The 12,500-nt window shown below is 41.0% G+C and overlaps 1 protein-coding gene and 13 non-coding genes across 14 annotated transcripts in view; all 14 read right to left on the reverse strand.

Annotated features, from left to right (window-relative positions):
- The window catches only part of LOC127938331 (uncharacterized), a 374,843-nt gene that overhangs the window by 174,266 nt on the left and 188,077 nt on the right, over positions 1-12,500 (reverse strand). The gene's annotated exons all lie outside the window — the stretch shown is intronic.
- Positions 297-379, reverse strand: trnas-uga (transfer RNA serine (anticodon UGA)). Its single transcript has one exon. It is a non-coding gene; the product is annotated as a tRNA-Ser (tRNA).
- trnah-gug (transfer RNA histidin (anticodon GUG)) lies at positions 512-583 on the reverse strand. Its single transcript has one exon. It is a non-coding gene; the product is annotated as a tRNA-His (tRNA).
- Positions 739-820, reverse strand: trnas-aga (transfer RNA serine (anticodon AGA)). Its single transcript has one exon. It is a non-coding gene; the product is annotated as a tRNA-Ser (tRNA).
- On the reverse strand, positions 2,451-2,523 carry trnak-uuu (transfer RNA lysine (anticodon UUU)). The gene has a single exon. It is a non-coding gene; the product is annotated as a tRNA-Lys (tRNA).
- trnas-uga (transfer RNA serine (anticodon UGA)) lies at positions 2,692-2,773 on the reverse strand. Its single transcript has one exon. It is a non-coding gene; the product is annotated as a tRNA-Ser (tRNA).
- trnas-uga (transfer RNA serine (anticodon UGA)) lies at positions 5,087-5,168 on the reverse strand. The gene has a single exon. It is a non-coding gene; the product is annotated as a tRNA-Ser (tRNA).
- Positions 5,303-5,374, reverse strand: trnah-gug (transfer RNA histidin (anticodon GUG)). The gene has a single exon. It is a non-coding gene; the product is annotated as a tRNA-His (tRNA).
- On the reverse strand, positions 5,532-5,613 carry trnas-aga (transfer RNA serine (anticodon AGA)). Its single transcript has one exon. It is a non-coding gene; the product is annotated as a tRNA-Ser (tRNA).
- On the reverse strand, positions 7,487-7,568 carry trnas-uga (transfer RNA serine (anticodon UGA)). The gene has a single exon. It is a non-coding gene; the product is annotated as a tRNA-Ser (tRNA).
- Positions 7,701-7,772, reverse strand: trnah-gug (transfer RNA histidin (anticodon GUG)). The gene has a single exon. It is a non-coding gene; the product is annotated as a tRNA-His (tRNA).
- On the reverse strand, positions 11,452-11,524 carry trnak-uuu (transfer RNA lysine (anticodon UUU)). Its single transcript has one exon. It is a non-coding gene; the product is annotated as a tRNA-Lys (tRNA).
- Positions 11,693-11,774, reverse strand: trnas-uga (transfer RNA serine (anticodon UGA)). The gene has a single exon. It is a non-coding gene; the product is annotated as a tRNA-Ser (tRNA).
- On the reverse strand, positions 11,906-11,977 carry trnah-gug (transfer RNA histidin (anticodon GUG)). The gene has a single exon. It is a non-coding gene; the product is annotated as a tRNA-His (tRNA).

Raw genomic sequence — 12,500 nt, forward strand, 5'->3', positions numbered from 1 at the left:
TCAGCAGAAGAGATGGACCGTAGTGATAGCAAGGTGAGGCCAAAGAAAGACCTTCGCCCCTAACAGGGACTTGAACCCTGGACCCTCAGATTAAAAGTCTGATGCTCTACCGACTGAGCTATCCGGGCTCTTGTCGAGTACTGGCATCTCACCTTTTATATAACAGCAGTTTTACAACAAGCTGCCCAGAAGAGACGCAGGTGTCACGGGATGAAAGCTAGAAGCAGTTAGGACAAAGGACCACAGAAGGCACAATTACCATCACAGAAAGCTAAAGCAACACTGCAAAGCCCTCCCGTAGTCGGCAGGGTTCGAACCTGCGCGGGGAGACCCCCAATGGATTTCAAGTCCATCGCCTTAACCTCTCGGCCACGACTACGTCTAGCGGTAGGCTGCCTGCCCCCTTGTCCTGGTGGCTCCCTGCACAGGCCAAGCGTCAAAAACAAAATAGAGAAGAAAGATGAGGTGGTAAAAGAATGTCAACCTTCCCGTACACTCAACGCCAGAGTGTTGCCGTGACCCGGATTCGAACCGGGGTTGCTGCGGCCACAACGCAGAGTACTAACCACTATACGATCACGGCGTGCCACTGGCTCACCCAAGTTAACCACTGGAGCCCGAATACCAGAAGCAGCAGCGGCGTGTTGGTCCATCGAAGAGGGACAGGACATTTCGCAAATCAGTGGGAGGACCTTGAAAAATTCATGGACGCTTTTCCTCGTGGCCTTCAGCAAACAGCGTAGTCGGCAGGATTCGAACCTGCGCGGGGAGACCCCAATGGATTTCTAGTCCATCGCCTTAACCACTCGGCCACGACTACAAGAACAGACCAGCTTCTGCTCAGTTTGTGTGCAACACTGCTGCCTGACCTACTTGCAAACAACCCAGCTCAGTCAGCAAGCTGACTGTAACCCAATAAAGGGTTTCCTTTTTTTGGATACAGAAAATAATAACAACAAAACTTTGTGCACTTATAAAATAAAGATAACAAACAAGATGTGCTGTCTGCAGCCTTTGTCTGCGCTGATCTTCATTTACAAACACGTCATTAAAATGACCTCTAACTCTGTGAATACTCAACGAAGAGACATGAGAGAGATATCTATAGAAAGCTTGACATTTCTACTTTTAAAACTAAACAAGTGCTGCCGAAAACAAATATTCTGTGATAAAGTAATCCATATGAAAACAAGGCGATGTCCTTTTTTCACGTCTCCCTTCATTATATCTAATGTGACCACGCCCCCCGCGCTGAACGCTCTATTCAGATTCAAACTGAAGTGCGGCTTGAATACGCCCACACAGAAGAAAAAGCAGCCAGACTGTTGTTCAAGTGCTTTTATTTTACTGTTTGCTTCGCGATGAGAGGAATAACACAAAATTCACCCCAAAAAGATGTGACGTGGTTGAGGATTTGAGAAATGGATTTCCTCAGAAAAAAAAGAATGAAGCACTTTATTCAGCAGAGATCATAAACATGAGTAAGTCTCTTTATATTTATTTATATACTTTTACTAGTTTTCACATAACGTCTAAACATTTTACTAGTTAGACTTTTTCCAAACTATAATTATTGACTAAATGTATAATTAAGTTAAATATTATGAAGTTTCAATAACAATATACAAAAGTATACCACTCAAAAGCTTAATGTAAATAATATAAATGTAACAAATACATGTAACTGTAACAAATGTAACAAAAAATGGTGTTCTTTTAATTTACCACCCCTAAAAAACATGAAAAATATTCTCAGCTATTTTCAACATTATAATAATGATAACAATAAAAGTTTTTATTTTTTATTTTTTACAAATTCAGATTGTTAAAAGGATTTCTTAAGGATTGTGTGACTGGAGTAATAATGGAAAAATAAAATTAGTTTGAAAGTCAGCTTTGATTGTTCCTAATAACTGTTTTAACTGCTCACCCATATTAAATTATGTTGTGGGATAATTAAATATATTCTAAATAAACTCCAAACTTAAAATTATATACATTTATTTTGTTCTCACGTTCTTTCTTGTAACACCTCCCTCTCAGTGACAACAGCTGACTGAGCGGCTCTTTATGCAGCTCATTATGCAGGGCTTTGTCTTCTCAGGTGTAAATCATGATAGTTGACGCCTACTCGCATATGACTTTTACCAACAAAAAGTGTCTTAGAAAATTTAAATCAATGTATTGTTTTTCTGTAAGTGAGTAAACAAGATGATTTTCACATAATTTACAAAGAAAAATTCTAGGCTACAAGCTCCGGTTCTCAAAAATCCCAGGCACCATTGTTCTTTATGTATTTTTTGGCCTTGTTCATTTAACATTGTTCGTTTGTCACTAACCACAAGGGAGATCCCCTGATCACCGGGAGCAGGAAGGAACACCGTTCCAGTACAGAGTCAGCAGAAGAGATGGACCGTAGTGATAGCAAGGTGAGGCCAAAGAAAGACCTTCACCCGAACAGGGACTTGAACCCTGGACCCTCAGATTAAAAGTCTGATGCTCTACCGACTGAGCTATCCGGGCTCTTGTCGAGTACTGGCATCTCACCTTTTATATAACAGCAGTTTTACAACAAGCTGCCCAGAAGAGACGCAGGTGTCACGGGATGAAAGCTAGAAGCAGTTAGGACAAAGGACCACAGAAGGCACAATTACCATCACAGAAAGCTAAAGCAACACTGCAAAGCCCTCCCGTAGTCGGCAGGGTTCGAACCTGCGCGGGGAGACCCCAATGGATTTCAAGTCCATCGCCTTAACCTCTCTGCCACGACTACGTCTAGCGGTAGGCTGCCTGCCCCCTTGTCTGGTGGCTCCCTGCACAGGCCAAGCGTCAAAAACAAAATAGAGAAGAAAGATGAGGTGGTAAAAAAATGTCAACCTTCCCGTACACTCAACGCCAGAGTGTTGCCGTGACCCGGATTCGAACCGGCGTTGCTGCGGCCACAACGCAGAGTACTAACCACTATACGATCACGGCGTGCCAATGGCTCACCCAAGTTAACCCCTGGAGCCCGATACCAGAAGCACCAGCGGCGTGTTGGTCCATCGAAGAGGGACAGGACATTTCGCAAATCAGTGGGAGGACCTTGAAAAATTCATGGACGCTTTTCCTCGTGGCCTTCAGCAAACAGCGTAGTCGGCAGGATTCTAACCTGCGCGGGGAGACCCCAATGGATTCTAGTCCATCGCCTTAACCACTCGGCCACGACTACAAGAACAGACCAGCTTCTGCTCAGTTTGTGTGCAACACTGCTGCCTGACCTACTTGCAAACAACCCAGCTCAGTCAGCAAGCTGACTGTAACCCAATAAGGGTTTCCTTTTTTGGATACAGAAAAATAATAACAACAAAACTTTGTCCACTTATAAAATAAAGATAACAAACAAGATGTGCTGTCTGCAGCCTTTGTCTGCGCTGATCTTCATTTACAAACACGTCATTAAAATGAACCTCTAACTCTGTGAATACTCAACGAAGAGACATGAGAGAGATATCTATAGAAAGCTTGACATTCTACTTTTAAAACTAAACAAGTGCTGCCGAAAACAAATATTCTGTGATAAAGTAATCCATATGAAAACAAGGCGATGTCCTTTTTTCACGTCTCCCTTCATTATATCTAATGTGACCACGCCCCCGCGCTGAACGCTCTATTCAGATTCAAACCGAAGCGCGGCTTGAATACGCCCCACACAGAAGAAAAAGCAGCCAGACTGTTGTTCAAGTGCTTTTATTTTACTGTTTGCTTCGCGATGAGAGGAATAACACATAATTCACCCCAAAAAGATGTGACGTGGTTGAGGATTTGAGGAAATGAGATTTCCTCAGAAAAAAAAGAATGAAGCACTTTATTCAGCAGAGATCATAAACAATGAGTAAGTCTCTTTATATTTATTTATATACTTTTACTAGTTTTTCACATAACGTCTAAACATTTTACTAGTTAGACTTTTTCAAACTATAATTCTTGACTAAATGTATAATTAAGTTAAATATTATGAAGTTTCAATAACAATACAAAACTATACCACTCAAAAGCTTGATGTAAATAATTTAAATGTAACAAATACATGTAACTGTAACAAATGTAACAAAAAATGGTGTTCTTTTAATTTACCACCCTAAAAAACATGAAAAATATTCTCAGCTGTTTTCAACATTAATAATAATGATAACAATAAAAGTTTTTATTTTTTATTTTTTACAAATTCAGATTGTTAAAAGGATTTCTTAAGGATTGTGTGACTGGAGTAATAATGCAAAAATAAAATTAGTTTGAAAGTCAGCTTTGATTGTTCCTAATAAACTGTTTTAACTGCTCCCCCATATTAAATTATGTTGTGGGATGATTAAATATATTCTAAATAAACTCCAAAACTTAAAATTATATACATGTATTTTGTTTTCACGTTCTTTCTTGTAACACCTCCCTCTCAGTGACAACAGCTGACTGAGCGGCTCTTTATGCAGCTCATTATGCAGGGCTTTGTCTTCTCAGGTGTAAATCATGATAGTTGACGCCTACTCGCATATGACTTTTACCACAAAAAGTGTCTTAGACCAATTTAAATCATGTATTGTTTTCTGTAAGTGAGTAAACAAGATGATTTTCACATAATTTACAAAGGAAAAATTCTAGGCTACAAGCTCCGGTTCTCAAAAATCCCAGGCACCATTGTTCTTTATGTATTTTTTTGGCCTTGTTCATTTAACATTGTTCGTTTGTCACTAACCACAAGGGAGATCCCCTGATCACCGGGAGCAGGAAGGAACACCGTTCCAGTACAGAGTCAGCAGAAGATATGGACCGTAGTGGATAGCAAGGTGAGGCCAAGAAAGACCTTCGCCCGAACAGGGACTTGAACCCTGGACCCTCAGATTAAAAGTCTGATGCTCTACCGGCTGAAGCTATCCGGGCTCTTGTCGAGTACTGGGCATCTCACCTTTTATATAACAGCAGTTTTACAACAAGCTGCCCAGAAGAGACGCAGGTGTCACGGGATGAAAGCTAGAAGCAGTTAGGACAAAGGACCACAGAAGGCACAATTACCATCACAGAAAGCTAAAGCAACACTGCAAAGCCCTCCCGTAGTCGGCAGGGTTCGAACCTTCGCGGGGAGACCCCAATGGATTTCAAGTCCATCGCCTTAACCTCTCGGCCACGACTACGTCTAGCGGTAGGCTGCCTGCCCCCTTGTCTGGTGGCTCCCTGCACAGGCCAAGCGTCAAAAACAAAATAGAGAAGAAAGATGAGGGTTGGTAAAAAAATGTCAACCTTCCCGTACACTCAACGCCAGAGTGTTTGCCGTGACCCGGATTCGAACCGGGGTTGCTGCAGCCACAACGCAGAGTACTAACCACTATACGATCACGGCGTGCCACTGGCTCACCCAAGTTAACCCCTGGAGCCCGAATACCAGAAGCAGCAGCTGGCGTGTTGGTCCATCGAAGAGGGGACAGGACATTTCGCAAATCAGTGGGAGGACCTTGAAAAATTCATGGACGCTTTTCCTCGTGGCCTTCAGCAAACAGCGTAGTCGGCAGGATTCGAACCTGCGCGGGGAGACCCCAATGGATTTCTAGTCCATCGCCTTAACCACTCGGCCACGACTACAAGAACAGACCAGCTTCTGCTCAGTTTGTGTGCAACACTGCTGCCTGACCTACTTGCAAACAACCCAGCTCAGTCAGCAAGCTGACTGTAACCCATAAAAGGGTTTCCTTTTTTGGATACAGAAAATAATAACAACAAAACTTTGTGCACTTATAAATAAAGATAACAAACAAGATGTGCTGTCTGCAGCCTTTGTCTGCGCTGATCTTCATTTACAAACACGTCATTAAAATGAACCTCTAACTCTGTGAATACTCAACGAAGAGACATGAGAGAGATATCTATAGAAAGCTTGACATTTCTACTTTTAAACTAAACAAGTGCTGCCGAAAACAAATATTCTGTGATAAATGTAATCCATATGAAAACAAGGCGATGTCTTTTTTCACGTCTCCCTCATTATATCTAATGTGACCACGCCCCCCGCGCTGAACGCTCTATTCAGATTCAAACTGAAGTGCGGCTTTGAATACGCCCACCACAGAAGAAAAAGCAGCCAGACTGTTGTTCAAAGTGCTTTTATTTTACTGTTTGCTTCGCGATGAGAGGAATAACACAAATTCACCCCAAAAAGATGTGACGTGGTTGAGGATTTGAGAAATGGATTTTCCTCAGAAAAAAAAGAATGAAGCACTTTATTCAGCAGAGATCATAAACATGAGTAAGTCTCTTTATATTATTTATATACTTTTACTAGTTTTCACATAACGTCTAAACATTTTACTAGTTAGACTTTTTCCAAACTATAATTCTTGACTAAATGTATAATTAAGTTAAATATTATGAAGTTTCAATAACAATATACAAAACTATACCACTCAAAAGCTTAATGTAAATAATATAAATGTAACAAATACATGTAACTGTAACAAATGTAACAAAAAAATGGTGTTCTTTTTAATTTACCACCCTAAAAAACATGAAAAATATTCTCAGCTATTTTCAACATTAATAATAATGATAACAATAAAAGTTTTTATTTTTTATTTTTTACAAATTCAGATTGTTAAAAGGATTTCTTAAGGATTGTGTGACTGGAGTAATAATGCAAAAATAAAATTAGTTTGAAAGTCAGCTTTGATTGTTCCTAATAAACTGTTTAACTGCTCACCCATATTAAATTATGTTGTGGGATAATTAAATATATTCTAAATAAACTCCAAACTTAAAATTATATACATTTATTTTGTTCTCACGTTCTTTCTTGTAACACCTCCCTCTCAGTGACAAAAGCTGACTGAGCGGCTCTTTTATGCAGCTCATTATGCAGGGCTTTGTCTTCTCAGGTGTAAATCATGATAGTTGACGCCTACTCGCATATGACTTTACCAACAAAAAGTGTCTTAGAAAATTTAAATCAATGTATTGTTTTCTGTAAGTGAGTAAACAAGATGATTTTCATATAATTTACAAAGAAAAATTCTAGGCTACAAGCTCCGGTTCTCAAAAATCCCAGGCACCATTGTTCTTTATGTATTTTTTGGCCTTGTTCATTTAACATTGTTCGTTTGTCACTAACCACAAGGGAGATCCCCTGATCACCGGGAGCAGGAAGGAACACCGTTCCAGTACAGAGTCAGCAGAAGAGATGGACCGTAGTGATAGCAAGGTGAGGCCAAAGAAAGACCTTCGCCCTAACAGGGACTTGAACCCTGGACCCTCAGATTAAAAGTCTGATGCTCTACCGACTGAGCTATCCGGGCTCTTGTCGAGTACTGGCAATCTCACCTTTTATATAACAGCAGTTTTACAACAAGCTGCCCAGAAGAGACGCAGGTGTCACGGGATGAAAGCTAAGAAGCAGTTAGGACAAAGGACCACAGAAGGCACAATTACCATCACAGAAAGCTAAAGCAACACTGCAAAGCCCTCCCGTAGTCGGCAGGGTTCGAACCTGCGCGGGGAGACCCCAATGGATTTCAAGTCCATCGCCTTAACCTCTCGGCCACGACTACGTCTAGCGGTAGGCTGCCTGCCCCCTTGTCTGGTGGCTCCCTGCACAGGCCAAGCGTCAAAAACAAAATAGAGAAGAAAGATGAGGTGGTAAAAAAATTGTCAACCTTCCCGTACACTCAACGCCAGAGTGTTGCCGTGACCCGGATTCGAACCGGGGTTGCTGCGGCCACAACGCAGAGTACTAACCACTATACGATCACGGCGTGCCACTGGCTCACCCAAGTTAACCACTGGAGCCCGAATACCAGAAGCAGCAGCGGCGGTGGTTGTTGGTCCATCGAAGAGGGACAGGACATTTCGCAAATCAGTGGGAGGACCTTGAAAAATTCGATGGACGCTTTTCCCTCGTGGCCTTCAGCAACAGCGTAGTCGGCAGGATACGAACCTGCGCGGGGAGACCCAATGGATTTCTAGTCCATCGCCTTAACCACTCGGCCACGACGACAAGAACAGACCAGCTTCTGCTCAGTTTGTGTGCAACACTGCTGCCTGACCTACTTGCAAACAACCCAACTCAGTCAGCAAGCTGACTGTATCCCAATAAAGGGTTTCCTTTTTTGGATACAGAAAATAATAACAACAAAACTTTGTGCACTTATAAAATAAAGATAACAAACAAGATGTGCTGTCTGCAGCCTTTGTCTGCGCTGATCTTCATTTACAAACACGTCATTAAAATGAACCTCTAACTCTGTGAATACTCAACGAAGAGACATGAGAGAGATATCTATAGAAAGCTTGACATTTCTACTTTTAAACTAAACAAGTGCTGCCGAAAACAAATATTCTGTGATAAAGTAATCCATATGAAAACAAGGCGATGTCCTTTTTTCACGTCTCCCTTCATTATATTGTAAGGGAAACAGGTCAATTTAGCTCAAAGGGAATCATTTAAGATTTTAAAGGGAATTTGAACAGAATCACTGTTTCACGGCTGTTCACGGAGACGCGCCTGCGGTTCAGTGAACGAGCCGTTTAACATCAAATCTGCGCTGGATACTAATATCCAAACTATAGTGAAACACTATCAATTAGCACAGTAACAAGATCGACAGTTTAAGACATTAACTTGTAAGCACAAAACACAAGATACTTCTCTTTTCAATATGAATAAGGCTTTATTAGATAAATCTAAGACATATAAACTAATCTAACACATAAACGCACGCACACACACATTCACACAAGTTGCAGGAAGGTCGAAAGTTAGGGAAAGATGAGTTTAAGAGAATGGAAATATGGAATCCCAAGTTAACAGCAATACGTTAAATTGCATAAACATGAACAACCATCAATCACGTAATTAGCGCTCGCATTGAGTTCCTCAATGAGGTTAAAATTATATTAGATACACCAGTAAAGGTCACAGTCTGGAGGTAAAGTTACTTGCATCTCCTGTGAAGAAGGAGCCTCGGTGAAAGGGCTATCCCGAGGTCGTTGATTGGCTGGAAGTTCAGTCTCTGAAGTGACGTCTTGGGAAGCCCGTGGTTGTTGGGCGTTGGCTGAAAGTGCAGAGTCGTGTTCGCTGGTTGAAGTTGAATGGACGTTACAAAACTTAACTCAGAACACGAAACTCTCAAACGGAAAAGAAAAGAAATAAAGTTTGACGAGACTAGGTTGTGTTCCTTCTCATAGTAGCAGCAGGCAGGCACGCTGGAACCGCGCTCAAAGAACAATGATGACTACTGCATGGCTAGATGCTACAAGCTAAAGCTAGGTAGCAAAGCTACAAGCTAAAAGCTAAGAGCAGGCATGACTGATAGCACGAGCAATGCTGGAACTAAAAGCCGACATGGCTAATAGCAGCAGCTAGACTAGAACTAAAAGCAGACTAAAAGCAAAATTTCATGGGATCCAAAGTATTTAAAACTTCCTTGTTGGCCACCCCTCAAATGTTGCCTTGACCAATCAGATATGTTCTTGGGGTGGGTATCATAAATCATTTGTTTATCTTACCAAGCATGTGGTTCTTGCCTCACAGGGTCTAATTTTGGACATGATTCCTATAACATGATTATGATATATTTTACAAATAAATGATTGTCAGGACAATATCAAGCAAGAAAATGCGATTATTTCAATACTAGACATGACTAGGTATCCTATAGTTATCAAAAGACATACACAATAAGTGATTATACATGATAGTCAAATGTGTGGGTTACACGTAAATGAATATGGAGTTAAGCAATGGAATGATTCATTCATAAGTCTTTTTTGAGTTCATTCTGGTCCATATATAATGTATAAAAAGGGTTTCTTTGCCATTCTCTGGCAAAGGACTTTTCTGTGAAGACAAAGGTTCAAAGCCCTTCCCCCTTAGGAATTTCAGTCTGGTTTCACTTGCTGGGGGGGGGGGGGGAGTCAATGCAAGTATTTAACTTGATCTCCTGGGTTTACATGTGATGTCCAGCGTTGCATTTCAATCACGAACAATAAATTTGACAATCTCTTCTTCGAATTAAAATTGTTAATAATTGTTCTATTGGTGTTAATGTTGAAAGCTGTTGTGTGAACAAGTTGGTTGGTTGGTTATCTTGCTTGATTCCTGTGGCACTAGAACTGATTTATGACTTCCTGAGGAATTCAGCTCATGTTTCAGTGCACACAGCTCTGATAGACTCTTTGATTTGTCTGATTTGACTCATTTCTGCTACAATATCTAATGTGACCACGCCCCCGCGCTGAACGCTCTATTCAGATTCAAACTGAAGTGCGGCTTGAATACGCCCACACAGAAGAAAAAGCAGCCAGACTGTTGTTCAAGTGCTTTTATTTTACTGTTTGCTTCGCGATGAGAGGAATAACACATAATTCACCCCAAAAAGATGTGACGTGGTTGAGGATTTGAGAAATGGATTTCCTCAGAAAAAAAAGAATGAAGCACTTTATTCAGCAGAGATCATAAACATGAGTAAGTCTCTTTATATTTATTTATATACTTTTACTAGTTTTCACATAACGTCTAAACATTTTACTAGTTAGACTTTTTCCAAACTATAATTCTTGACTAAATGTATAATTAAGTTAAATATTATGAAGTTTCAATAACAATATACAAAACTATACCACTCAAAAGCTTGATGTAAATAATATAAATGTAACAAATACATGTAACTGTAACAAATGTAACAAAAAATGGTGTTCTTTTAATTTACCACCCTAAAAAACATGAAAAATATTCTCAGCTATTTTCAACATTAATAATAATGATAACAATAAAAGTTTTTATTTTTTATTTTTTACAAATTCAGATTGTTAAAAGGATTTCTTAAGGATTGTGTGACTGGAGTAATAATGCAAAAATAAAATTAGTTTGAAAGTCAGCTTTGATTGTTCCTAATAAACTGTTTAACTGCTCCCCCATATTAAATTATGTTGTGGGATAATTAAATATATTCTAAATAAACTCCAAACTTAAAATTATATACATTTATTTTGTTCTCACGTTCTTTCTTGTAACACCTCCCTCTCAGTGACAACAGCTGACTGAGCGGCTCTTTATGCAGCTCATTATGCAGGGCTTTGTCTTCTCAGGTGTAAATCATGATAGTTGACGCCTACTCGCATATGACTTTTACCAACAAAAAGTGTCTTAGACAATTTAAATCAATGTATTGTTTTCTGTAAGTGAGTAAACAAGATGATTTTCACATAATTTACAAAGAAAAATTATAGGCTACAAGCTCCGGTTCTCAAAAATCCCAGGCACCATTGTTCTTTATGTATTTTTTGGCCTTGTTCATTTAACATTGTTCGTTTGTCACTAACCACAAGGGAGATCCCCTGATCACCGGGAGCAGGAAGGAACACCGTTCCAGTACAGAGTCAGCAGAAGAGATGGACCGTAGTGATAGCAAGGTGAGGCCAAAGAAAGACCTTCGCCCGAACAGGGACTTGAACCCTGGACCCTCAGATTAAAAGTCTGATGCTCTACCGACTGAGCTATCCGGGCTCTTGTCGAGTACTGGCATCTCACCTTTTATATAACAGCAGTTTTACAACAAGCTGCCCAGAAGAGACGCAGGTGTCACGGGATGAAAGCTAGAAGCAGTTAGGACAAAGGACCACAGAAGGTACAATTACCATCACAGAAAGCTAAAGCAACACTGCAAAGCCCTCCCGTAGTCGGCAGGGTTCGAACCTGCGCGGGGAGACCCCAATGGATTTCAAGTCCATCGCCTTAACCTCTCGGCCACGACTACGTCTAGCGGTAGGCTGCCTGCCCCCTTGTCTGGTGGCTCCCTGCACAGGCCAAGCGTCAAAAACAAAATAGAGAAGAAAGATGAGGTGGTAAAAAAATGTCAACCTTCCCGTACACTCAACGCCAGAGTGTTGCCGTGACCCGGATTCGAACCGGGGTTGCTGCGGCCACAACGCAGAGTACTAACCACTATACGATCACGGCGTGCCAATGGCTCACCCAAGTTAACCCCTGGAGCCCGAATACCAGAAGCACCAGCGGCGTGTTGGTCCATCGAAGAGGGACAGGACATTTCGCAAATCAGTGGGAGGACCTTGAAAAATTCATGGACGCTTTTCCTCGTGGCCTTCAGCAAACAGCGTAGTCGGCAGGATTCGAACCTGCGCGGGGAGACCCCAATGGATGTCTAGTCCATCGCCTTAACCACTCGGCCACGACTACAAGAACAGACCAGCTTCTGCTCAGTTTGTGTGCAACACTGCTGCCTGACCTACTTGCAAACAACCCAGCTCAGTCAGCAAGCTGACTGTAACCCAATAAAGGGTTTCCTTTTTTGGATACAGAAAATAATAACAACAAAACTTTGTGCACTTATAAAATAAAGATAACAAACAAGATGTGCTGTCTGCAGCCTTTGTCTGCGCTGATCTTCATTTACAAACACGTCATTAAAATGAACCTCTAACTCTGTAAATACTCAACGAAGAGACATGAGAGAGATATCTAT

The sequence above is a fragment of the Carassius gibelio genome, chromosome A20, assembly GCF_023724105.1.
Source record: "Carassius gibelio isolate Cgi1373 ecotype wild population from Czech Republic chromosome A20, carGib1.2-hapl.c, whole genome shotgun sequence".
Lineage (NCBI taxonomy): Eukaryota > Metazoa > Chordata > Actinopteri > Cypriniformes > Cyprinidae > Carassius > Carassius gibelio.